We start from the raw sequence: 26,134 nt of genomic DNA on the forward strand, positions 1-26,134 counted from the left end.
TCCCAGTGTGTGGTGTACTGTCACCTCTGTTTACTGGAGAGGCACAGTTGGCTTCAGCCGCGCAGGAAAAGACCTTGAGCCTTTTGTTTTGTTGAACCAGAAAGACTCTGTATCCTGATGGTTTCCGAAGGACAGGCCCAGAAGAGGGCACTAGCATCCTTGGTCTGGGGCTTGAAAGGAAAGCCAACCTCAGCGTTCCCCAAAAGGGTCACAGCCCAACAAAGTGTTTGGTTTTGGGTTCCTTTTTACATGGTTCACATGTAGACCAGCGACATGCACGATCACTGCAACAACACAGCTTTATTCAATTAATTTTTCATGAAATGTAACTAGGATTTAGCAGAGTTGCAATGTAAAGTTGTCAGCTGTGCTACCCAGCTCTCACACCTGGTGATCCAAGGATACTTAGACAAAATAAATTATCTTTTCAGAACATCTCTAGTCTTGTATGTGAAGCTTGACTCTTGGCACTAGTTTATTAATTTTTTCTGTAAGATTTTTTTGTTCTCCCTAGCTATAAAAGTCAGGCTAACTGATGTTGACTTAAAGCTTGATTCAGAGAGGATAAAAATATGATGGAAAATGCTCTGCTAATATTCATGACATAAGCCTTCTGTGGAAGCAAGTCTGATGTAGGAGTAGCTCCTTATATTGCAGGTTGGGCAGATGAAGTGCTCCTACTATTACAGCTCTTGTATGGTTTGTGCAGGAAAGAGGGGAAAAATTAGCTATAATTTTTAAAGTTTGAATGTATTTCTCTTGCTCATTGAAAATTTGAATGCTGGGGTTTTGTTGGGTTTTTTTTTTCAGTGTAATCTAGCTATAGGGAGAGTGTATGTATGACAATTGTTGCCCAGTTCAGGTATTTAAGTGTCATTTTTTCATCTTGGTAATTTTGTTCTTGTCTTGTCCCAGCTTGAACTGAGTTTTACTTTCACAAGCTGCTCACCCATTCAAATTTATACTTGTCTTTTTCTACCACTATTTCTAAAATGTATTTGCTCTCATTTTTAACCTGTTAAATAGGAGGCAGAAGCTGCGCTGTCAGAGTCAGTGGAAAACTTCTATCCAGGGCAGTTGTCTGAGTGCTGCAGTGGTGTCTAACAGTTCAATACAAAACTTCTCAATGATGAAGCTTTTTAAGTTAAAGGGAAATGTCTTCTCCTTGGACAGCTATGTTGCTGAGCTGTGACTGAGCCTGTGTTCCTTACTCTCTTTGAGCTTTTGCAGGTATTTTTACAGGTTTATTTTAAGACAGTTGCTGAACTACATGTCATGTGCACAGAGGTATGGGCTGCCTGAGACACTCCATGGAGACTGGCTAGAGGAAAAAAAAAGTTTTGTTCTGGCTAACAGTAGCAGCTTTCAGGAGATGGTGTTGTCTTTGAATGAAAGAGGTACCAGGGAGAGCAGAGTGCGTTCACATCATACAGGCATGTCTTCAGTAGGCACTTGAGCACCCATGAACAAATGCGATTTTCCACACATGCCTGTGCACTGCTAGTTGGACACTGCACTCCTTCCTCTCTCTCTTTTCTTGTCATTGGTGACTGCTCACAGTTTTCAAATGAAGTGGAAGGATGATGTGACCCTGCAGAGGCTCCTTTGCCAGCAGGATAACACTGTGCAGGGTTCTTGGCCCAGAGCCAGCAAGTAATGACTATCCCATGGGGCACAACTGGCACACTAGTGTTGAGCAGAGCATACCCAGTTTTAAAAGTATCTCCCTGCATCCAGTCTTAAACATAAAGTTGGCTCTTAATCTTCCATTGGCTACTTGTCCTGTATCACTTGGTGTAAAGACAAGCCCAAGAGGGAGGGAGTAAACAGCCTCTGACTGCCCTATTTTTTTTTTTTTTTTGCAAGTAATCAGTGCAGAAAGCTCTGCTGCAGTTTGCCAGATTTTACCTCACATAACTTTCTGTAAATGGCTTCTTGTTTTAGTGTATGGACTTCAGGCCATCATGACACTCCTAGCATAACCACTGCTCATGTTCCCAGATCACTGAGCTGGGCAGTAAGTGATGTATGAGTGGGTTCTGCTGTTGAATATCATTCTCTGTTTACTATGTGGGAACTGCTGATCTCTGTAACTCCCACTTGTGTTAAAGCAAATGCTGACTGCACTTAACTGTGTAAAAATCCTTTATTGTATTTTCAGATGAAACCTCCAGAACCTTTCAAAGCTGAGTTGTAAAGAGAGAAGCAATTTTTTTAAAGCTAAAGAAACAGACACAAAAAAGTCATAGAAAACCCAACACACACCAAACTTAAATTCATTATTCAAAGTATCATAAAGACTATGCTGTCAATATTGTATCAATACTGTACTGAATTGTCTGTAGCACAACACAACATTAATCAAAATTCCTCCATCTGGAGAAACTTTTGGATGCTTTGGGATGGGAAAAACCTCCACAAAGTTGGTTGGTGTCTGAAAAATAACAGAACATTTTCTGGTTTTCCTGGTATGGTGTGACAGGAGTGATCCTTTCTATAAGGATGCTCAAGGAGATTGTGGGAATTTCTTTGTGGTAACTCATCTTAAAGGTACTGAAAAATTCAAGAGTGACATTGAATGTAATGGTATAAAATTCAATGTAACATTAAAGCTAAAGAAAAAAGCTCATTACAGTATTGAATATAATGAATACATCTGCCCTTGATCTATAAATGGATGGAAATTTAAGGCTACCACTAGATTTTTGTTTTCTAACCTTATTGACTGCCCCTATCTTTCAAGTACTAAAATCTTCATGGAATCTCACACAGCCATCAAATGGGGCCTGCATTTCATGATCATAGTTTAGGATAGGCACATATTTTACAAATACTTTTGCCATACTCTGCATCCAGGGATGATGATAATTTCTGCCTAGAACCCTCAATTTTTTTGATAAAGAGCCTGGCTCCTAATTTTTCCTAAGGAAAGATCTCTTGCCAGTGTAGAAAGCCAAGGAAATACATGCAGCTTCCACTGCTCACCAGTAAACACTCAGACTGAAATGAGTGAGTAGTCTTATTGTGGCTGATCCCATTGTGCAGGACCTGAACAGGATTCATGGCTTCTTCTTCAGAGAACATGGTTACTCTTTTGCTTAATTCATCGTCTCATTTGTGTTTGTTCTGTCTTTAATAAATGCTTTGTAGGATCCTGCTGAGCAGACTGCTTTTCATTTGTTTCACTAGTGAACGTTTTAAGTTACTTTGTATGAACAGTCTCAAATTGTACTTCAGCTGCAGAAGAAACCTCCCTGTATAATTTGAAATAAGTGTGTGTTAGGATAGTTGTGGGAGATGGTTAATTAGAAGGCTTGTTGCAGCTCAGGCTTTGGCAACAAAAAGTGATGGTTTTTTGCTCGATATTGAGTCAAAGTGTACAGAGGCCTTAGCTGATGTTGTCTGTATAGATGCATTGATTTTTAAGGTCAAAAGCAATTATCAGACTTTCTAATGCCTTTAACCATGTTTGGGTGCTGCTAAATCCCTGTTGATACTAGAACCATTCTATTTTTGACTTCTATATATCTGACTCTAATTTCAAGTCCTTTAATTTTCTTTTCACCAGCCAGGCTAAAGAGCCCTTCACTAACTGCATTTTCTTCTCATGTCAAAATTTAACCACAGCAATTAAGTTACCCTATGGTTTTTCCTCTTGTAAACAAAATGGACTGAGTTTTCTATGCTTGGGTTTGTTTGGGGTTCTTTTTATGGTAATAAATTATTTCTAGCTCTTGTGTGTTCGCAGCAATTACTGAACACCCTCTAAAAATATGGCCATCAGGGGGTAGGATGCAGCTCTCATCATGGTCTCACGAAGGCAGTAGGTGTAAGCTGCCAGGTCTGCAAGGTCCACAGTGCCAGGGAAAATAATTTCCTAATGAGTACTGAGAGTAACTGCTGGCAGCTCCACACAGCTGAAGATATGGCTCTAGCTGAAGCCTGCTTTTAATGAAAGCTGATTCACCAATTTTTTCCCAGTGTATACAAATCAGAGGCAATCTCTCTGCCTCCTGGCAAGCTACCCAAGCCACCAGTTATGCAGGATTTGGCCAGATGTCTTCCATGCTGAGAAGCACTGCTAATGTATACTAACTGTAATTATTATGCTAGTATTAAGTATCACCTTCTGGTTTTTATCTGAAATCAATGTCACTAAATGACTTCAAGCTCTTCCAGTATTTATTTAAATTTCAGAAATAATAGTATGGATTTTGATCCCTATTTTGTTTTTAGTCATGCTCACTTCAGTGTTGCTTGGATGGCTGGACATGGCTTGGACTTCTTAACTCTCCTTTTTTCAAAGTCTCCAGAAGCAGATAATTAAGGTAAAGGAGGATAAACAGTTTATGAAGTTAAAACTCTGAAAGGAGCAGGCAACTTAGTGGTGAAGCACACAACAAAGCCTGAGGCATGCAATGGTGTATTCTCCCTAATCTTTCCTGGCAGCATCATGCTGATGCCTTCCATCTGCAGTGGAAGAGGATTGAGTTAGGGAACATCTAATTACGTGGTTCTGCTGGGTGTCTGTGGTGGGGTGCTGGCAGTGGGGGGCTGCCCTGTGCAGGACACAGATGGTTCCAGTTGCCTCCAACCCATGCACCACAGGGCACAGCTGAACCCTGCAGCCAACATATTTCTCCTCTGGGAAAGTGTATGTGAGAAAGGAGGAAAATACCTGTAAGGAGGAAACCTGAGGCAAGACCGAGGCTGGAGGCAAAGGATTCCTCTGCAGCACTGGGGAAGGGTCCCACACCAAAGCAGAGGGAAGCATGGGGGAGGTAGAGTGTCACAGGCACGCCATTACAGACTGACTGCATCCCCGTGCACTGCAGCGTGGAGGGAGGCCAGGCCTTGGGAACAAGGAAAGGAAAGCTGTTTCAAAGTTTGCCTCTTTCTTTCCCACTAATCAAATCAGTAGTTAAATATTTGTTTTAATTGGCAATAAATTAGATTTGTTTTCCCCAACTCAACTCGTTTGCCCACGACTGAGGAGGTAGGGCTTGTTTAGCCTGGGAAAGGATAGCTAAGGAAAATTGCTTTCAACTGTTTAAAACAAGGTTGTTAGAAAGCAAGCATGGGCTTTCTCTGAGCACATAGCTGAGGCTGGGGTGCAGCAGCTGCAACAGCAGCAAGGAAAACTCTCTGTCTACACTTGAGGAAAAATACTTCATTATGAGACTGATCTTAAGCAGAAATGTCTAGAAGTCACTGAAACACCTATTGTGGCTATGAATTCAGCTCTGCGCTGGGCTGGGGGCTTCCAGAAGAGAGGTCTAACCTGGATTTCTCTGTCATCCCACAGGGTGCACAGATGGAATGGGCAAACTTAAGGGGCTGGTTTTTCCCTGTGTTTAACAGCTGTGCTGAACAGCTAAATGTCAATTGAAATGACATAAAATGGCAGTGAAGGATGACAAACAACATCCTGTAAAAAGCATGGAGTAGTCTCCTGAGCTACTGTGCAAGAGAGTGTCTGCCTTTTAGTATGTTCTGTGTGAGTTTGGGGTTTTTTTATGGATCTCTGTACATACATAAATATATCCATACACATTGAAGCAAAACGGTGAGGAGTTGTGCCTGACCCAAACACGTGATCTCAAAGGCTGAGAAAATGCTGACAGTTTTGGTCACCTCTTCCTGATACCCAGACAAAATTAGGAGCTATGATCACTGAGAAGCAGCCCAGGGGCAAATTAATCCTCAACAGTAAGCAATCTTCACCGTGTTGAACCTTAGGATGCATAACGCAGCTTGGGAGATATTCTGCAGAGCCAGGCTGATACAGCAGTTGTGTTGCTGTAGCTTGGAACCACAGGTATGATGCCAGAAGTATATAGTTCTCATAACTGTGAATCGTATCTGCCAGTATTATTTTGGTTTCATCAATGCTTATCCAAGTCAGGAGAATAAAAAAAAAAAAACAAAACCAAAAACAAAAGGATAAGCAGATTATTCCAAAAGCAGAAGGCAATATCTTCTTCAATCAACTTTATTTGACATACAGTCTGGTGCCTTCTCCAGTTTGGTGGCATGATCCTCAGAAGTTCAAAGTAAGAGGTAGGAAATTTAACAGTAAAATTCTCTACCATGTGTGTAGATATGGTGTGTAGAGGGGGTTTTCTACTTTTTTCCACAAAGCATGTACATACATACATGCTTTGTATGTACCTGTGCACACAGCCTCTGACAGGTTTGAACTTGTTCTTGGCCACCTGTGTGCCAACATGCTCCATTAATTTTGAGATGCTGTACAGAGCTCTAATGTTTGATCTGTCACCTGTGGCCTCCATTCTGTTACAACCATCTTTGTCACAAGTGATTATAAAAATGTCACCACAGCAGTTCTCATAACATTCTCATGCCAGTTTGATCCTTTTTGCCATCTGCTACCATGATGAACAGAAAAATTTTTTGGTAGCTTTGATCTTCATAACCTAGAAGATTAAATGAAACCAACCCAATCTATGGCATCCTGTAACTTTATTAGAAACAATCATAGGCTAAAGCTGAACTTGATATTGGCTGGGACAGGTTTCAGTTGGCTGACCTAGGACCTGAGAAAGTTTTAAGGAGGGCCTAAATGACTAAGAAACCTAGGACTTCTATAATTTTAGAGACTTACACTCCCAAGTTTTTTAGGCACTTAAAAACTGTCAGAATCAGTGGTAATACTTGTACAAGTTTCACTGAGAAGCTTGTTCTCATTTTGAAATGCAGTAAGATGATTAACTAAGTCACTCCTCTCTGATTTATTTTATCTGATTGCATTGCTAATATAGCAATGGGTTGTTGTGAACTGTAGCAATGTTTCTTTGACATTATTTAGGGAAAACTTATCAGTATTTCAAGAATTGAAGAGTTATAAGGTACCAAGAGCAGAGGTGTGGTTGCCTGGAACCTCAGTGAAGGTTTTGGATTTTCAAAGTAGTGCCAGGCTCCACCTCTAACATATAAGGGACACATACTGCAATTTTTTTGGTCATCTGACCCTTTGCTAAACATTGAATCATTGATCTTGGTTATGGCAGTAACTTAAAATGGTTTTTGCGTTTGAAATTACTATAAAAACACATTTACTCAAAGTTCCATAGGAACATCCAATGCTGTAAGAATGTCTCAGCAGTCATCCAATGAGAAGCATGTATTCTGTTCACTCCAGGGCTGGCAGTTCTGCATATTTACATATTGCCTCTGCATTAATAATTCTAGGCATAATTGATTTCCATTTCTGGAAAAGACTGCATATTGCATTAGATGTGTTGAGAAGCAGCTGCAGCTTTATGCTTTTTTGTCCTTTCATGTATTTTATGGGTAATGGCTTAAAGTCCACATTGGTATTACCTAAGTGCAGTAGCTTTATGCATTTTTATATTTCTTTTTTTTATATTTCCAGAGATTTTGCACAGTTGTTTTGCAAAATGCTGTGTTTATAACTTCCTAGAAACATATGCAGTGTTTACTGACTAAAAGGAGCCTGGGGGTTAGGTTTTGAGTTGCTTTGAGGCAGAAATGTGGGGTAGGGTTTTCAAAGGCACTCAGTGTTGAGCTAATCTATATTCCCATTGAAGTAGGTGGGAGTGTCAGAATTTCTAGGCCCGCTTGAGAAATGATGTAAAGCATCATTTCCTTAGTTTCTCTGCCTGCAGAAATGGAGGTAATAATAATCCCTCACAGCCATGTCAGTTGATGTCTAGTAAGAAGAACAAAAAGCGTGTTAAAGTGTCATATAGCAGGAAAGCTTGTGTGTTTGTGACTCAGAGTTTTCTGGTTTGGTGTTTGAATGGCCTAATTTTGCCCTCCCTTCTTCTGCAAAAAACAGAAACAGGGAACAGAGTAACTGAGCAGGCATCTGGGACTGGTGACATCTGTTCAGAGAAGGGATCTGGTCAAGAACAAAGACAGCTAGTACATGCAATAGATGAAGTGCAGGGATAGGTAGTTGTTTGGAGCTTGCCAAGAATGAGGGATTGTGAAGCTAGAAGGAGGGAACATGGGGAGAATGAGTCTGACTCTCATTAAATAATCTGTGTAATCTTCCCTTCTCCAGAAGCCTTTACTCATGTGGGTTGGAGCATTCAAAACTGCTTACACAAACAGGAGAAGAATAAAGCAGTGAGGGAGAGGGAGGAAAAAAAGAAGAAGGAAAAAAAACCAAAAATGAAAAACCAAACCAAACTCAGAAACAAAGTAAAACCTTCTGAGTCTTTTGGGCTTGATGTCAAACCTACCAGGAGTATGGCTCTTCTGGAGGGAAAGAGGAGATTTAAAATACTTTGTTTCTAGCACTGTTTTGCCCTGGGGCATCCCTGGATAAAAGCTGTGGGTCAGAGATGTCTGCTGTTGATGGTTTACATGCTCAGGATCTCCTGGATTCAATTGTGTTCCTACTAGGGCAGGTTAAGCCTCTTCAGTTTTTCATGGTAATTGTGACAAATGGGAATCCAGGGGCTCAGCTCTTTTTGTCTGAAAATCAAACTTTCTGTGTGGGTGGTTGATAAATAGAAGTCCTGAAGCTGAGAATGTTGCCTTCTGCTCTTCTGTGACTTCTTCTTTTTTTTTTTTTTTTTTTTTTTTAACCTCTAAAGGTAAAGCTATTTCAACATAGCTTTCTGAAGATATTCTGAGCCTTTTTCCTGAACAATTGGCAGGTGTAAAAATGGATATGGTATAAGAAAACAATATGTTAGTTGTGAGAGTATGAACATGAAAATATTTCTATGGATGCCCAAAAGAAAGAAAAACCAATGTAGCCACCACTGGGGCTGGGAAGGCAGACTTCCAGAAGTCTGAAGGCAGAAAGTTAAATGTCTTTTCTGCTTTAACCTTCACCCTTTTGTGGTTTTAGTTGGACTGTTAAATATTGTTAGTGTCAACATGATGAGAAGTGATGAGAGCTATGATAGATATAACATTGAAAGAGTGAGTCATTAGCAGTCCCCTTCCTGGACTGGAGGGGAAGTGTGTTTAAGAAAACTGTAAAAAGAAAATTTAGGTTTGTGGGAGTGTTTTGTTTTAATGCGTCATTTTGATACTTTTTTTTTTTTAAATTTTTTTAAGTAAGGCTTTTGTCTATGATGACACCTAAGGGAAATATGGGTAAGTGTCTGTTGAGCAATACAGTTAAGGATTCTGCTGCCTCAGAAATTGGAAGGGCAGATAAGTGCATAAGAAGATGCAATAGTATGATTTTTATGAAGGACTGTAGAACTGGTAGGGCAGAACTCATATGACATTGTTTTTTACACATTTTCCCAGAATATGAATAAAAATATGTCTCTTTACCTACCACTTCTGCCTAATCAGGATATAGCTGGAGGGCTTGCTGACTATCCAATCAATTGTTTTTGCTCATGCTGGTGCTCATGAGAACATGGCTTGGAAATGCTGCTGATGCAAGAGAAGAGAATAAAAGCCAGCTCATGCTCTCATGGCTCTGTGGACTCAGCACTATTCTGTGTATTCATGCTGTCTTTGATGCAGCTGCAGATAGCCCTCAGCAACATAATAGCTAAAATGAATATTAGCCATAGGGACTTGTCCCAGTTGTACTCGTACATCAAATGCTCCATATTAAAATTATATTAATAATGAAATTGTGGTGGGCAAATACGGGCATCTGACAAAGGTTATGCCTTAATGCTTATGGAGATCAGTATCAAGTGGAAATTAAAATGCTGATATGAAATCCCTGTTTAAAAGGGCAGGTGGTTTGTCTTTGTACTTTTTCGGGGAAGAATGTGATCTGTCCTTCAATAAACCTAACTGTGTACCACCTGGTGCCTTGCTTTTCTGTGCTGGCAGAAGTGATAACATATCTCCCAGACTTTTGACACATGAAAGGTCCAAAAACATCTAAGATGTGCTTTCTTGGAAGCATCAATAGGGTACAATATTTAGAATTACACATCTGTTGCAGTGTGTTTTCTTTAGTTTTATTAGTATGCTTACCGTTTGATTTATGATTCTGTAATTCACTTAGGCTCTTCTCTCCCTGCCTTTAGAGTGGCACAGGTTTCCCATTTTGTATTCTATGTTTTTAAAACTAGACTTGTTCCCTCATTGTTATTTAGTTTAGTTAAGTGTTGGTTTTTCTGTTTGTTACCTAGTTAATCCCTGCTAAGTTTAAACCCCCTAGCCTTTCCCCAGAACCTTCTTTACTCCTCCTTTCATTAAATGTCAATCTCTCCCCGAACCTGCCTTCCCCTTTGAAGTTTTGTATTCTTTTAAACTCCATTAGTTCACTGAAGCTGTTCTCCTCCCTTGAAACTCTCCATTGGTTTATACATTGTATTCCCACCTTGCATTTCACCCCCAGTTCTCCTGCTTAGTTAAAGATTGTATCCTCCCCTGAGTTTTGTCTGCCCAAAGTTCGGGATCCTGGGAGCCTTGGGAGGGGGAGTTTTACCACCAAATAAAGTTCCTCAGTTCCACCCCAGGACCTGTGCCACCATCTAGCTGGGACATGCGACATACATCCCCCTCACTTTTTTTTTTCTTTTTTTTTTTCTTTTTTTTTTTTTTTTTGGAAAAGAGGAAATGGCAGAAAAGGAGAACGTAACTCTAGGACTTTTGACTTTCAAGAGTGCTCAGCTGAAGCCTTTCCCATGTGGAGAAAGAATGCAGGAAAATAATTCTGAATTTCCATAGTAGAATAGAGATGACAGATTTCTCTGCCAGAGTAACTAAGAAGGTGTCTAGTCCAACCTGTAGCATGCAATGGTCAGCCCTGAGGGCCCAGCTGTCTGCTCAGAACTTTATTCCACCTGTTCTTGAAAGCCATTAAGGGCAGAAATCGCACAATCTCTCTGGGCAACTTCTTCCACTCTTCACTATCCTCACAGTGCAGAAGTTCATATAGCCAGCTTGAGTATCCTTTTTTCAACTGATGATTGCATCTTATCCCCCCAAAATGCAGCATTGTGAAAAGCCCAGCCCTGTTCTCTTTGAAAAACTCCTCATAGATACTGCACTTTCCCCCCTCACTTCTATTAGTAAGTTTTTTCAGTTTTATCTCATATATTTGTCCTTGAGTGTAATGAAATTATTAATACATCCATTTTCACAGGTAGACAACAAATCCCAGCCAAGTAAACTTGTTAGCTTACTTATATGTCCTCTTGATCTGACAGTAAGGTCTAACTCATCTCCAGATTTAGACCCATAAGTTTAGGTTTCCACATTGTGCATGCTTTCACTGGAAGTGTGAAAGCTGCCATTATACTCAGTGGAGCTGAAGTAAAAGCTGCCATCAGAGTGAAGAGGTCGTTTGTGTCACATCTCAGTCTGCTTATCTGTCTTGTTCTTGTGATTCTACTGGCTGTAGTGGCCCTGGCTCCCACACAGCCTCTTGTACTGCAGAGACCTGAATTCCACAAGGAGAAAATGGCTAAAAGTGGTACAGGAAGTCAGCAGCAGAGCATCATTTGAACATCTCAAGTGCCTCTCTAGTGCGTGCTGCAGGTCCTACACACTGGAAGAGATGTTCTGTTTTGGAGGAGCTGTGGGACTTTGTTCTGTGAATATCAGAGAGGCACAGTTTGTTGGGAGCAGCTTAGAGAATGGTGAGCACGTTTCTTTGTGTACAGAGGTTTGTTTGACAGTTCTGCAACACATTCTCTATGGTTTCCAGTTCAGTGGCTTTGGGATTAAACACTGTGATTTATTATCTCAAGTAATTGAGATAACTTTGAATAAGTTTGAGTAACTTTGACAGCCTCCTTTTGGACTGAGATGTGGAACTGACAGTGAATTCAATACTGAGTAAAATTAATTCCTGTTACAGTGGTGAGTTCAATGCACAAGAAAGTAGAGTGACAGTTGTAATAATTTAACACTTCTAAGGAAAGAGTAGTTGCTCTGATCATGAAAAGCCTTAGAAATTCTAATTCCTTTTGTGATTATTGCGACGAGGGTGCACTATTAAATACATTAAATGAAAAATACTGCCAGAGGTGCAAAATATCCTTGCTGTTCAGAGGATTTTGCTTTGTGGCATATTTCTGTACATTGGTGTCCCCCTGTTCTCTAGCTCCTTAGGCTCTATCAGATTACATTCCCCAGGACCTCTCTGATGGTTTGGGTAATATCCCAAGGAGTCCCTGTCTTTCAGGATAAGGATTTTTATTTAACCAGGCTGGGGAAATGACAAATAATCAACTGGAAATTAATACAGGAAGACACTGGGCTTTGCTAGTGGTCAGTGAAATGATTGCTGTTTGGAAAACCTCTGGGTTTGGAGTTTAGATGGTTCTAAATTACTTTTAAAGGAAAGCTATACGGAGCCAGTGAGTCTTCTATAAGTGTGGGGAGAGAAGACAAAATTTTGTTTTACGTATTTAGTGTTCCAGGAAGATAAAGATAGCAGAATTATGAAAAATTGAGAATGAGAAAATACTTAAATACTTAATACGAGAATACTTAAAACTGTAAAATTTTAATAATCAAACCCAGTAATTCTATTATTTCTTCATTACTTCTAAAAGACCCATGCCTCCCATTCTGTTTCTATTTCCACTTCTATTTGTCCTAAATGACAAATATTCTGAAAAGAAAAAGCCAAACAATATTGCAGTCTTAATATGCGTAAGGTTACATATCTGCAATGTGCTTTGTGCTGCAGTGATTTCATCTATGTACAGTTCTGGTTCTTCACATTCAAAAATCTACTAGACTGAGATCCAGTGAGCAAGAAAGGATTAGTAGGATGGCCAATCCTTTCTGATGAATCTTTATTCAAAAGGAAAGCAAAATCCAACTTTTCTAGTTTATCCCAGACTGGTATTCTACTCTTCTGTTTGTTCTTGTATGATTATTAGGAGGGAAATATGCTTCTCTAAGAAGATGAAACTTAATAAGTTTATACTGGTTCTAGTCATTGTGAACATGAAATTCTGAACCTGTGTTCCAGCAGGAAAAGACCTACATTTATGGGGTGTACTTGTTAGTACTTCAACCTGTCCAACAACAGGAAGAGTGCATTAGGTGGAGGTCTTGTATTTTATTCCATTTCAGAAAATTGTATCTCTCTTTTATCCTTTTTTACTCTGGAAGGCAATGATTTTCCTAGCCCTACATGTAAGCTCTTCTAAAGTATAACAAGCCCCTGGATTTCTCTGTGGCTCAGGCAAAGACAGAGCTGGAGGGTTAGTGGCCAGCTCATGGATAGTAGATGAGAATTGATGGACAAGGAACTATGGGAAAGCATCTTGAAACCTTGAATTTTCTTTTTCCCCCCTCTTCATTAGTGCTAGCCACAGCCCTTGTTGATAAATCGCACTCATGGACCTGTGTGGAAGCCCAGAGGCACTCTGCTCAGAGAGAGGAAATCCTTGCAGGGTTTCCCATTAACATCAATAGGAGAGCAATTATAAGGCCTTCCCACAGGGAAAGGGCTCCATTAACCCCTGGATTTGGGAAGGGCATAGACTCACACTTAATTTATTGTTTACCAAAGAGTTAAAACAACAGTGTAGCCTGAGTTTGGAGTTTTTCTCAGAGTTTTTCTGGCTCTGAAACATAAACCAGTGAATTTCTGTGAAGTCCTTCCATTGTTCCACTGCTACCTTTCAGGATCGATCGTTACCATGGGCATGTCCAGCTAAGGAAGATGTGCTACTGAATTTCATTTTTGAGCAGCTTATATGGCACTAAGATTTATATAAGGTTGTGACATTTATAGCTCTCTTTTTCAAAGGCTGAAGCTTGTTCTCAAATATTTTCCAAGTTTTTCTTCCTTTCTAAACTATACTAAACCCAGTATTTTCTATTTACTAAATTCATCAAGCTCAGTTTTTGACTGAGAGAAAGAGAAACAGAAATAAAAGCAACTATCTTCTGCCCTCTTTTCTTTAAACAATCTAATGAGATATGCAGTTTAACTAGCCCAGGCATCAGGTACCTGAAATATAATGTTTTTTGTGATGGCAGGTAAAATCAGAAAATAAGCTTATTAGTGAAAACTATGAGTAATGAACTATTCTGCTCTAAATGTATATTGCTTTATATAGGTTACACAGGGAGAGTGGCCATCTTGTGGGTACCTTCTTTGGGATGAAATAATGGTTGGATTGTCTGATATTCTGGAAGGGGAGCATGCGTCTCTTGTGATTTGTGTTTAGTACAGATCTAGAAATAGATTGGGTTAGTTTTAACTGTAAGATTTTAATACTATCTTTATATCTACTCCTGATTTCTTATGTATGTGTTTGAAATCTAAAGGTTTACAGCTCACAGTCCTCCTAAAGTCATTTATTCTTCCCTTCTCCTCACTCCTATTTTACATGAGGAAATTTTCCTTATTGAATGATACAGATTATTCTACCTAGAGGAAAATTGCTGCAGTAGATAAATGTTATTTTAAATTCATATATTTGTATCTGAAATTCTGTTTTCATTTATTTCGAAGTTGTAAGGATTTTAAGATGGTTAGAGGGGAAGTATTGTGTTTTCAAGCAAAAATAAAACAAAAGTCACATCTACCCTTTGTATGCTAAAACTCTTCCATCAGTCAGGATACTCAGTATACATTTATATGACTAGATCCTACAGAATTATTTTGCATTTACGGCAGAATTTATTCACAGATAAAAGTGCACCAACATGTTTTCTTTTTTAATAATCAAAAATTCTGACAACTTTGTAATTTTTCACTTGTCTTTGGGATACTTTTTCTGTTTGTCCAAGTAATTCACCTTATATACACAGGCCAATGATTAATTTATTGACTTGGGGATTTTACAGGAAAGATCTTCTTGGATTTTAATCCTAGTTGACCAGACAAGAAATATATACTTATCTGTACTCCCAGGTGGAGTGCAGTAGCTAAGTCCCTTCCCTTGCCATTTGATTACATTGAAGCTCACTACTCCTGCTTTAATTTATTTTTTTATCGAATGACTTGGAGGTTCTATAAAAAAAAAAACCTCAACAGTTTAAAGTTTGTGTTTATTATCTGCTAATATGAAAAGCACACCATTATCAATTTGTCTTATATTTTTTAGGCCAGTAACGTTATAATTTTTGTCAAGAGAGAGGTGAGCAGTCCTTAGGAGGACCAAATCTCAGAGTCCAGGGCTTATTTACAGTGTGTGGTAGCCACACAAGCATGCAGGCTCAGTCATACCCTCACAGTAAGCAGCAGTGAATTTTGGTCTTGGAAAATTCACTGGAGAAACAGATCCTCTATGGCAAACTAGGTCTCTCTGAGAGGAAATGAGTACAAGCAGCATTGCATGATAAGCCAAACCATGCCTCTGCAATAGCATCCCACACATCGCTGACCCCTTCAGCAAGGTCTTGACAAGCCAGTTTCCCAAGGGTAAATGGTAAATGTTTTTCTCAACCATGTTCAGTGTTCTTTCTTCCTGGATCCTGCATATTTTTTCCCTACCAAGCGTGTCAACAGGGCTGTGTTCCTACTGAGATTTTTATATGGACCAAAGATCCTCTAAAATCTAAACTTCCCTACAAATATCCCTCTAATGCATAATAAATCTATATATAGGCACAGTATACAGGGCTTTTTTCATTACATTTTTTCACTAGCCAGTAAAGCTTTTGCAGGATTAAGGGAGAATTAATTAATTGGATCTATAACTCAAATGTCTTGTCAAAACCAGCTGCCTGAGCTTGGACTCCCTACAGTCCATGGGGGGAGAAAGGTACCTTCAAAAGGTGTTATCCCCTGTGCCCCACACACCCATCTTAAGAGGAGATGAATGACTCTTCCAAGGCACCAATTTCTTTCTGTTCATGCTAGAGGAAGCTTAACTTCCACATCTAACCTTAAACATCCACAGTGATCCCAGAAATATTTTCCTTCACTTTCATTAGCATCATAGGTGATATTGATGATGTAATTGCTGCAGAAAAAATATGCAGAATAGGGAAATGATATAAGGGCATGGGGGGAAAAAAACAACGTGACGATTTTTCTACAGACAGTAAACAAAATGTGAAGTGAAACAGAGGATACAAATAGCAGTGGTCCTAATAGGCATTAATATTTTTTTGCTGAATGAGGTGGCAAGGCACAGAATGAATAGTAATATTTAGGCATTATTTTAGGGTACTTTCTATCCTTTGGCTCTTCTCATGTCTTCTATTGATATCCTTAGGATATATTGTGGTCTCAAGACTGAAGAGCTCCCCATTCTTAAGAATCTTTCTGCTTCGGTAACTTGGATGGCTCTTTTCTATCTTCCCTAGAATGATCTTTTATCTCCTTGCTGTCATCCCCAAAGACTGCATTTGATTCCCCACTTTCTGTCTCTGATCTTCTCTTATTTTTGTAACTGTGCTTACTGAAAGTATTAAAAGCCCCCTGCCACTGATTAAAGTGACGCTGTTTGTCTTTACTCTCATGGTCTATCCTTGCTCATAGTTTTTGAGAAAATAAATGTAATTATTCTGCTAGAAAGCAAGCCTCTGGAGTGCTCTAAGAGCTCTGTAAGGCATCAAGGTACTTCAGCTTCATACAACCATTTCCAATTGATCATCCAGTGCAATGCACCTGGGGAACTAACATAGCCTGACTCAAAATAGGCCTTCACAGAGCCAGGCTACTCTGTTCATGTCACAGAGGAGAGACCATGTGCTTTACTGACTGTTGTGTATCTCTGATGGAGGAGAGGGAAAGTGAAAAGAATATTTCTTCCCTTAATTACTCAGTGTATTTCTAACCCCCAGCAGAACTGAGGGGGACTTGGCATTTTAGACCCTAGATTCTCATTAATTTGGAAAATTATACTTGAACTGAAAAATTATACTTGAGCATGTTGTCCTGAGTCAGTGATGCTCTAAGGAGGAGGAAAGCTTTTGTTCACAGGCTGTATCAGTACTTCAGCCATCTACTGTGGTGCATGGTGGAGCTGTGCCCACACCTCCCACCACACTCATCAGAACTGCTGCTTGCCTTGGAGCAACCAGTGTTCTTCCTCTTACCTGCCCGAGACACTGATTTTTGCAGCTCGTCACACTTCAAAAAAACACTGTGCCAGCTCAAGGAAATGTTTAATTACAGGTTTGGGTTGTTTAGCTTTTTTTTAATCTTTATATTTTTAGGATCATTAATACACTTCAGTACCTGAAGTCTTTGTTCTTTAGAACTGCTGGGCAGGCAGTGCAAGACTGCAGAAACAATTTCTCTGCCTTTCTCATTTCATGAAAAGAAATGTTTCTTTCCAGTGAGCCAGAGTGGGTTCCAGTAGAATATCCCAAACATCTCCTCACCTGGTTTTGCAAGTTGCCTTCTGGGCCTGCTTAGTCTCATAAGATGTTATTCATAGATCTTGAATTGGTGACTATGATGTTACCAATGATAAGAGTTGCTCTTCCTTCTGACTCTCTGAATCCAAGAGGGTTCATGGAAACCACAACTCACATCTAGAATGTGAGCAAAAGATGTCATTTATTGATACAAAAGAAGCAATTAAAAGATGTTAACTGTGGAGGGATAGAATAGAGATGGTATAGAAAGTTATCTTACCCCTAAGGAGTTGTAGCTGTGCCAATTATCAAAAATGAGGAGAAGGCATAACTTCAACAGGCCACAGCTGTAACTAATAACAACAGGAGCTATAAAAGAGTGGGTTGGTGTGTTAAGAGAACATGCCCCAAAGTAGGAAGGGAAGTGGAGTCAGTTGGTTACCTGGTGAGAGAGGAAGGGTGTGCTCAGAGGAGCTGCTCACCAGAAAACACCAAAAAGGTGTGAAACTTTTGTGATAAAGAGATACTAGTATAAAATTCCTGTTACATATATGCATGTATGACAACAGTTAACAAGTTAATTATATAGCATTCTATGCCACTTCTGATGCTGAGAGCCCCAAAGTGATGGCATTTTATAGAAGATATTTCCTCCCATAAGCATCTCTACATTTGGATTTTTCTTCTGCAGATTTTCCCCTGCACCTTTTTGCATATGTCTCAATTCAGAAGCTCGGAACAACCACAACTAACAATTTAAAGGTAAGCCATTTTTTTTCATTTTTACATCTCATTTACATTTCATTTTAGTTCTGACTCTACATAATTTTTGGTGTGTATGTGAGGGAGACAGAACGAAACTCAGGCTCGCTGGTATTTTAGTACTGTGACTATCCTGAGGGGACATCTCTTTACAGTCTGTAGCTTCCTCGTGAGGGGAAGAGGAGGGACAGGGACTGATCTCTTCTCTGTAGTGACCAGTGATAGGACCCCAGGGAATGGCCTGGAAGCTGTGTCAGGAGGTTTAGGTTGCATATTAGGAAAAGGTTCTTCACCCAGAGGATGATTGGGCACTGGAACAGGCTCCCCAGCAGAACTGATCACAGCACCAGCCTGACAGAGTTCAAGAAGTGTTTGGACAATGCTTTTGGGCACATGGTGTGACTTTTGGGGTTGTCCTGTGCAGGGACAGGAGTTGAATTTGCTGGTCATTGAGTTTCCCTTCCAACTCAGGATATTCTTTGTCTCTATGACCTCGGAATTGCCTTGGCTGTATTTTTGTATTTTGTAATGTGTAAGGCTTTAAAATTTAATGCTTAAGAAAATGATCTCTAGGTTAAAAATGGATTAAAATTAGCAGTAAGATTCCTTGAAATTACAGGTTATGCTGGGATGACCCAAACCTCAAAGGTCTTTCATGAACCAATTGTCATTGACTTGACAGAAGTGTTATCTCACATGAACACAATCCTTGGGGTATGCTGTTGCAACAGTTAACTGACAACTAGAAAAAAAAGTATTGTGTACAGTACTATCTGCAGTTAGTCTTTTAAACAGCATAAATTAATTTTCTATTAAAATTGGTTTAACTGAAACTTTTAAATTTTGCTTAGGGGAAAAAAAATGTACATATTTTAGACCAGATTCTCAAAAGTAATCACTTACTAGAACAACAAGGAAAATCTGGCTCTCAGTCCATGTTTTTCTGTGGAAATGCAAAATGTATAATTTATGTTCTGTTCATATCTGCATAATTGCATATTCCCCCAAGGAATGAGCTATAGTAAGTTCCAATTTTGCATATTAATTTCTTAGATAAAACATATAATCATGAAGTTGAAAAAAAAGTAACCTTTAAGCACCATTAAAGAAGTGGGAGCTTTAGAAAAGGGACACCAAGGTGTAGGGACAATGATCCCCTGCAGAGCCATTCACCTTTGGTTCACTCTTTCCTGACAATGTCTTCTTGGGAATAACTAAGAGTAGTTCCCATCTCATGGTGTTTCCTTCCATACTTGAAATGAACTTTTATCTCAGGCCGCCACCTTTTCTTCAGCTGTGACCTGGCATCTTCAGAAGATAAACAGAACTGTGGCTGGCTGCAGAAATATCAGGGCTAGCTAGAGGAACAGGTATTTCCACCAGGGAGGGAAGCTTCACCTGTGTGAGGGCGGCTTGTCCCATAAAGCTTCCCTTCCTCTGAAGAGCTAGAGAGCTCCAGTTCTCACCTTACACCAGTGCTCTTGCCACATCAGCTCTGCATGGGGATTTACTTTGTCTGAGATGCCGTGCTTATAGTCGTGGATATAAAATAACCTCCAGCAACCACACCATTATTTTTGCCCGTGGCTGGTGGTATTGACAGGTAAATGCTGTTTGCTCTTGTCTATATCTGCAGAACCATAATGGCCTGTCCCATCGCTGTGCTTGTCAGAACCCTGCAGGCTTGTCAGTGTCCTCCCTGGTGTCCCAGAGCAATGAGGCTTTGTACAGTTTGTGTGGAGGGGCAGCCTGTGTGTGGAGGTCGAGCCTGACCCACGTGGTTGAAGGCAGCTCTCTCACATACAGTACCCTCTAACAGGTCTTGCTAAAATCCTTGGCTGGGTAGAGGAGAGAAAGAGTATGTGCCCTGACTGTGAGAGAGGCTGCCATCCACCCTCTGGTGAAATCGCTTTAGCGATGGGCCAGAGACACTGTTTGATATGTCTGTGCCTATTACGCAAATCACACTCTGAGCTAGTTAAGATATAAGAACTTTGCTTGGTATTTTGTGAATCATGCTACTTAAATGTATTAAATGCTATCAAACACTTTCCATCATCAAAGAAGCACAACATTATCTTTTGATCTTCAGAATAACACATCCAAGGATAAGTAAAAGAAATGTATTTTCTTAATTGCTGAGCCAATTGAAGCACCCTTTAAAGGCTTTAGAGATGCAAGTAGTAGTTGAACAAAATTGAAAAATTTTTGTTCTGTCATCTTGCAATGTGGGTATATCACATAAACTCAGATAAGGTCAGCGAAGTTGAGACACAGTTAATGAATATGAGACAGATATCAAAGAATCACTTACACTGAAAAAAATGCTTACTATCATCAATGTCATGCTGCAGGTTCTCCAGTCCTCAGAGTTACATTTGATGCCTTTGCCTCAAATGAGGAAAAGTCAAAGTTTGAAAAATAAAGTAATCTGAAGTATAAAAGTGGTTTTTAACCTATGCCCTTTCTGCTGTACAACAGAAATGAGGTGGCATTTGAGTAATTTTAAAATCATTGCATTTTGATGTCAGGGTGAAATGAGCTGAAACATGCAAGTGCATTTTCTTCTGTAGCACTCTGGAAAATAAGCTATTGCAGTCAGTTATTTTCTGGAGATAAAAGAAATCTTATTATGTTGAGTTACTGACTTGAGGCTGAATTAGTCTGCTTGGCAGAATTAATCAAACATTGATTCTTGAACTAACTTTTACTTTACTGTGTGAATAAGTGATAGCAGAGAGAATAGTCTGCACTCATGCAATATGCACACTGGCCTCCTCTCTCTGTCTTTGCCTCTGCAAAGCTTGGAAAAGCTTTGAACTGAAGCCACAAGGGAGCTAGAAGGAATTAAGAGGCAAGTCCCGTGATCAGAGGCAGCAGATAGAAGTCATGTGCAGTCCAGACATTTGTTATGTAAGTATTAAGACTGGGAAAAAGTCCTGAGGCTTATGGTCTTTTGTGATGTGGAAGCCCTTTGTGGAGCTCTGCTTGGTTATCAGCCACAGATTTTTCTCTTTACAGGAGGGAGGATAATTCTTCATAAGAAACACAAATTCTTGAGATGGAATTGTTGCAGTAGCACTCTGAAGTCTGTATGCTGCCCTTGGACTAAAACTGGGCTTCTCTCCTTCCTTGGTATATTCTGGAATTTGAAGATGTTAGGACAGAGTTCTGTTATGTGGCTTCTAAGAGCAGGTTACAAGAGACAAACTCAGAATTGCTTTAGTAAGAAGTAAGACTTGCTGAAATATTCCCAAGTGTTTGTTGTATGGCTCATGAAATATTTCATTTTAGAAGAAATACTTTCCTCTTTCCGTGAAGACAATATTTTCAGAACTCTTAAAAAATTAACTAATAAAAAAAGTTTTCATGACTGGACATGGTCCAAGGAGAAGTGAATTGCAAAAATTAACAATTAGACAAAAAGTGAAGATTAAATTTCTTCTCATTAAAAAAAAAAGTTGTCAGTTGTAAGATTAAAAAGATGTCTCTTCACCTGTCAAAGCAGATTGTCTTTTTAGATACAAAGACTTAAATCAAGGCCATGTTCCTTCATTGTAAGAAAGATGTGAATAAAGGGCCTAGTACTCTCTTTCAGTGCCTGTGTTTCTGTAATGATAATAATGGTAAGAATGTTCTTCCATTAGGGCATAAGGGATTTAAATCCATAAATAACTTGAGTGAATAGAATTGACTTCTTATCCCTCAAGTGACCAAATGGATTTTTTTTTTACAATGTACAAAGAGAGAAGGTGCCATTAATATTGAAGGGCAGTATGTCTGAATGGTTCTCCTGTGATTTCTTCAAGAAAAGGCAGCCTTTCTCTGAAACTAGTGATTGTCTGCTGTACACTTCAAACTCTTTACAGCCTTTATGTGCTCAGGTTAGTGGTAGGGGCAAAAGCAACAGTCAGTACACTTGGTAGGTTATATAAAATGCATTTATTTTTGTAAGAAAGTCAGAGCCTCACACTGCCAAGATTTTAATGAAATATCACAGTTGCCTTAACAAAAAAAAAAGTGATCTGTTTTGTAATATGAAACTAGAAACTGATGAAATGAAGAATAAGGTGGAATGTCTTCAGCAAGAAAGTATTTTCATGTATTTAAATGTCAAAGAGTGTGGTTTATTTATCCATTTTTCTGCCTGTATACAAGCATGACAGAAGACTGTACCCCAGGGAGCTGGGTTTCGTGCCCCCTGTTCTGGTCCATATACACAGGCTTGTGGTAACCTTGAGATGTAGCTTTTGGAGGACAGTTTCAAGATCAATTTTTCCAATTTAGCTTCTCTAACTGGAGCCTTAGCTCACATTACTTGACTTTCAGGGTTTGTAATACAGGGTCTTGCCAGCCACTGTTTTGGTATGAAAGGAGCTTTAAATGAAAGCTGAGTACTGTATTCTATTTTGAAGCCATCTGTGTAGAAGGACAGGTAATTAATTCTGTATGCAAACTGAAAGGGATAACTGGAATCTGTTGGAGAAGTAAACAGCCTTGCTGTTGGGCAGCACAGAGACCTCCTGCTCCCAGCACTTGGGACACCAGACCTCCGTGCAGCCTGCAAGACTCCCATCAGCAGGACTGGGCAGGACCAGTTCTTCCTCAGCACTTACCAGCCTTCCCACGCCGCACAGCAGCCTCTGCTCTAAAAACAACCCTCTTGTTTCCATGAAGACAAAGTCGCATTATCTAAGCAGCAGATGTGAATAAATGCAGCACAACAACACTGACTCACATGCATGTCAAGGTTGCCTCTCACTAGTTTGTTTCTGTTGCTTATTTGAACTCCTGTCATTTCCTATACACAAGATGGCAAACTCCACAGCACCGGCTTCTGGGAATCCATACCACACCTAGACAAGCTGACAAGAGATACCATATGTCTTATCAAACGAAATCTTGCAATTTCAATGGGGATCAATGTAGAAAGCTTTTGTCCATATCCTTGAAATTATGGCATCCAATCCCTGTTAATGGCTCTCATTTCAATATAGATTTATTACTTGTTTTTTCAGTATCCATGCCAAGTCTCTCATATATTACCCCCAATGTTCTGACCTCATTCTGGATATTTTCCCATGCTTTTACAGCATCTGTCAGGTTAGTTTTGGCATGTTTCAGTCCTTTGCAGTGCAGCACATGTAATCCTGATACATAATCAGGTAGTCAATAAAGTTAAAATTATAATTTAATTCAGTTGCATTTAATTTGATCCTATAAATTTTCCAGAGTGTTTGCAAGCCTTTCTTATCTGTTTTGCAAGATTCCCTTTCCCTTCCCGAAAGGAAATTTAATTTCCTTTCCCTGGAAATGGAATCTTGTGAACCCAAAAAGAAAGGCTTGCAAAGCCTCTGGAAAGGAGATAGGATCAAATGAAATGCAAATGAAAAAAATGCAAAAATCCCAGAAAATTGGGGCATTTAGTGACTACAAGAAAATGGTCTGGGAGGAAATGAGGTGCAGTGCAAAGAACCAAGACATGCCAAAACTAACAGCAGAGATGCTGCAAAAGCAGGGGAAAAAATCAAGGAGGGAGACAGATGTTTGAGGGGAAGATATCAGAGACATGGCATGGATACTGAAAAAAAAAATAAAAACAAAAATCATGCAATTTCAATGGGGACCAATTGGGCAAACTTTGTTCCATGTCCCTGCACTTGATGGCATCCCAGGCCTTTTGATGGCTTTCAGCTTGGCAACAATTTTTGTCTTTTTTTCTTTTTCCCAATGTCCATGGCATATCTCTGATATCTTCCCCTCAAAGTTGTGTGTTCCTCCTTGATTTTTTCCCCTGCTTTTGCAAGATCTGTCAGGCTAGTTTTGGCATGTTTTGGTCCTTTGCATGGCACCTCATTTCCTCCCAGACCATTTTCTTGTAGTCACTAAATGTCCCAATTTTCTGGCTTTTTTGAGTTTGTTTTTTTTTTCATTTGCATTTCATTTGATCCTATCTCCTTTCCAGAGCATTTGCAAGCCTTTCTTTTCTGTTTTGGAAGATTTCTTTTTCCTTCCCCTATTTTTTAAGTGGAATGTATTTGTTCTCTGGAATTTCTTTTTCATGGACTTTCTCATATCAAGGCACAGAGACCCAGCCATGAGTTTACTTCTATTAAGTAACTGAAATGCCCTATGAAATGTCAGTGGAGGTCTTGAAGTAATTATACCCATAAACCCCTCCTATTAAGCTGTTACTTTCCACCAGGGAGAACAGTCCAGTTTCTGTGTCCACGGTAACTCCACAAAGTATGTTAGAGACAGATCAATTTATGCTCCGGCAAGAGATAGTAGAATTGATACTATTAATTTCCTTTTTATGGTAGTAGTTCACCAGAAACATTAAAAATACTTGTCAAAATTATTTCTGTGGTAAACTGAGGTAAGATGAATAAAAATTCTTTTTACAGGCCGAAACTACTTAAGGGGCATTCATCAACATCTTGGGTTTCTCCTACTGGACAGAGGCATCACTGCTGAAGCAGATTTGTTGGATTTGAAATCCATTTGATTTGCTGGACTGAAATCACTGCAGTTAGACATTTAAAAATCTGGTCCATGAGGTTTTTTTTTTTTAACTTACTGTCACAAGGAAGATGCAAAACCAGAAATGCTTCAGCTCTCACCTTTAGAGCATGTTCAGGGTGGCAGTACACAGTGTAGATCCGTTGCATTTTATGTGTGGCACAATCCTTTAATTCCTGACCTCTCATTATAGCCAATACAGTTAATAAAATATATATATAACCAGATGAGACATATGGAGGAAGGATGAGAAGAATAACAAATCTAAACCCATACAAAAATTATACAAGCTTAATAAAACCCATTTAGTAGCACTCTATGAAATTGGAAGGTCTTCCCAAGACGCTAGAGAACAGAGAATTTTCATAGTTTTGCTAAGGTGGTTCATATTCACAAATAATTTTTTCAATGCAACGCTGAGTCACACAGGACAGACTGGGAAGCTGAAGCTTCATGTGAGGATGATAATGTTGGGTGATTACAATTAATCCACAAACATTGGGTCTTCTGCTGAGAGTATAAAACTCCTCTTAGCTACACGCAAAATTCACATCCTTTTATCCCACTGAGATTTATGGAGATTAGGTTTTTTAATTCCCTCTCTGGTGGCCTTTCAATGTCCTTAAATCTATCTCTAGAGCTCTAATGCTATGACCAGTTGTGCCAGGGAGATTCTATTGTGTTTTCTAATGAAGAATATTAAACATATAATAAAATTAAATATATAATAACATTTTAATAAAACAGAAATAAATAAACTGGAAGTAAAAGAAAAAAAACCCATCTACTGTACCATCTTTTTATTTAAAGTTTGGGACAGATGCTAAAACTGAAGTCCTGGAGGGTCTACAGGCACAGCTGGCATCATCTTCATGATGCTGTATTGCCACAGCCCACAGAGCTGTGAGTGCACACCTTAACCTGACACTAGTTAAAAGCTTCTCCCAATATTGTATTGCGTGTTAAAAAAAAATTATACTGGTTTTAACTTTACAGTTCCACAGAGCTGTTGTGGTTACATAGCTAGTAGTGATATGAAGGGTTTTGTGGATATTACTAGTGTAAGGGATCAGCTCAGAGTTTATCTGTAAGGTCTCTAGGAATATATTTATCCAGGAGTGCTGCTGCATCAGCCCTAGTGATATATCACAGCCCTTGGCCTGCCATGCTTGCTCACAATTACATTTCTGTAGCAGCACTGGAAGCTTGTGTCCCCTCTCCAGCTGCCGGCTGGGGGTTCACAGTGCTCTGGTGTCTCAGTGGAAGGTGCTTGAGTTTCTTTCAGTTTGACATTTATGTTTTACATTAACAATTATAAATTTGCTTCAAGGTTCTCTTTTTTTCCATGAGGAATCAATAACATTCATTGAGAAAATTATATTGTCCCACCTCTAAAAGAATATAGCTGTTTTGCAGTAATTTCAGGTGTTTGGGTAAATACCTTTTGTTGACATTAACACCTACCATTGTAGGTCATTTTTACCACACACTTTTCCTATTGCAGGGAACCTGCGAGATCATGCAGAAGACTTTATTCAATTTACAAAATGCTCTTTTCTGTCCTATAGAAAATTAGTTGAGAACCTAAATACTTTTCTTTTTGTCTCTCCAGATGCACCTGCTGTCAGAATCAGTGCACCTG

The sequence above is a fragment of the Motacilla alba genome, chromosome 1 (genome assembly GCF_015832195.1).
Source record: "Motacilla alba alba isolate MOTALB_02 chromosome 1, Motacilla_alba_V1.0_pri, whole genome shotgun sequence".
NCBI classification, from domain to species: Eukaryota; Metazoa; Chordata; class Aves; order Passeriformes; family Motacillidae; genus Motacilla; species Motacilla alba.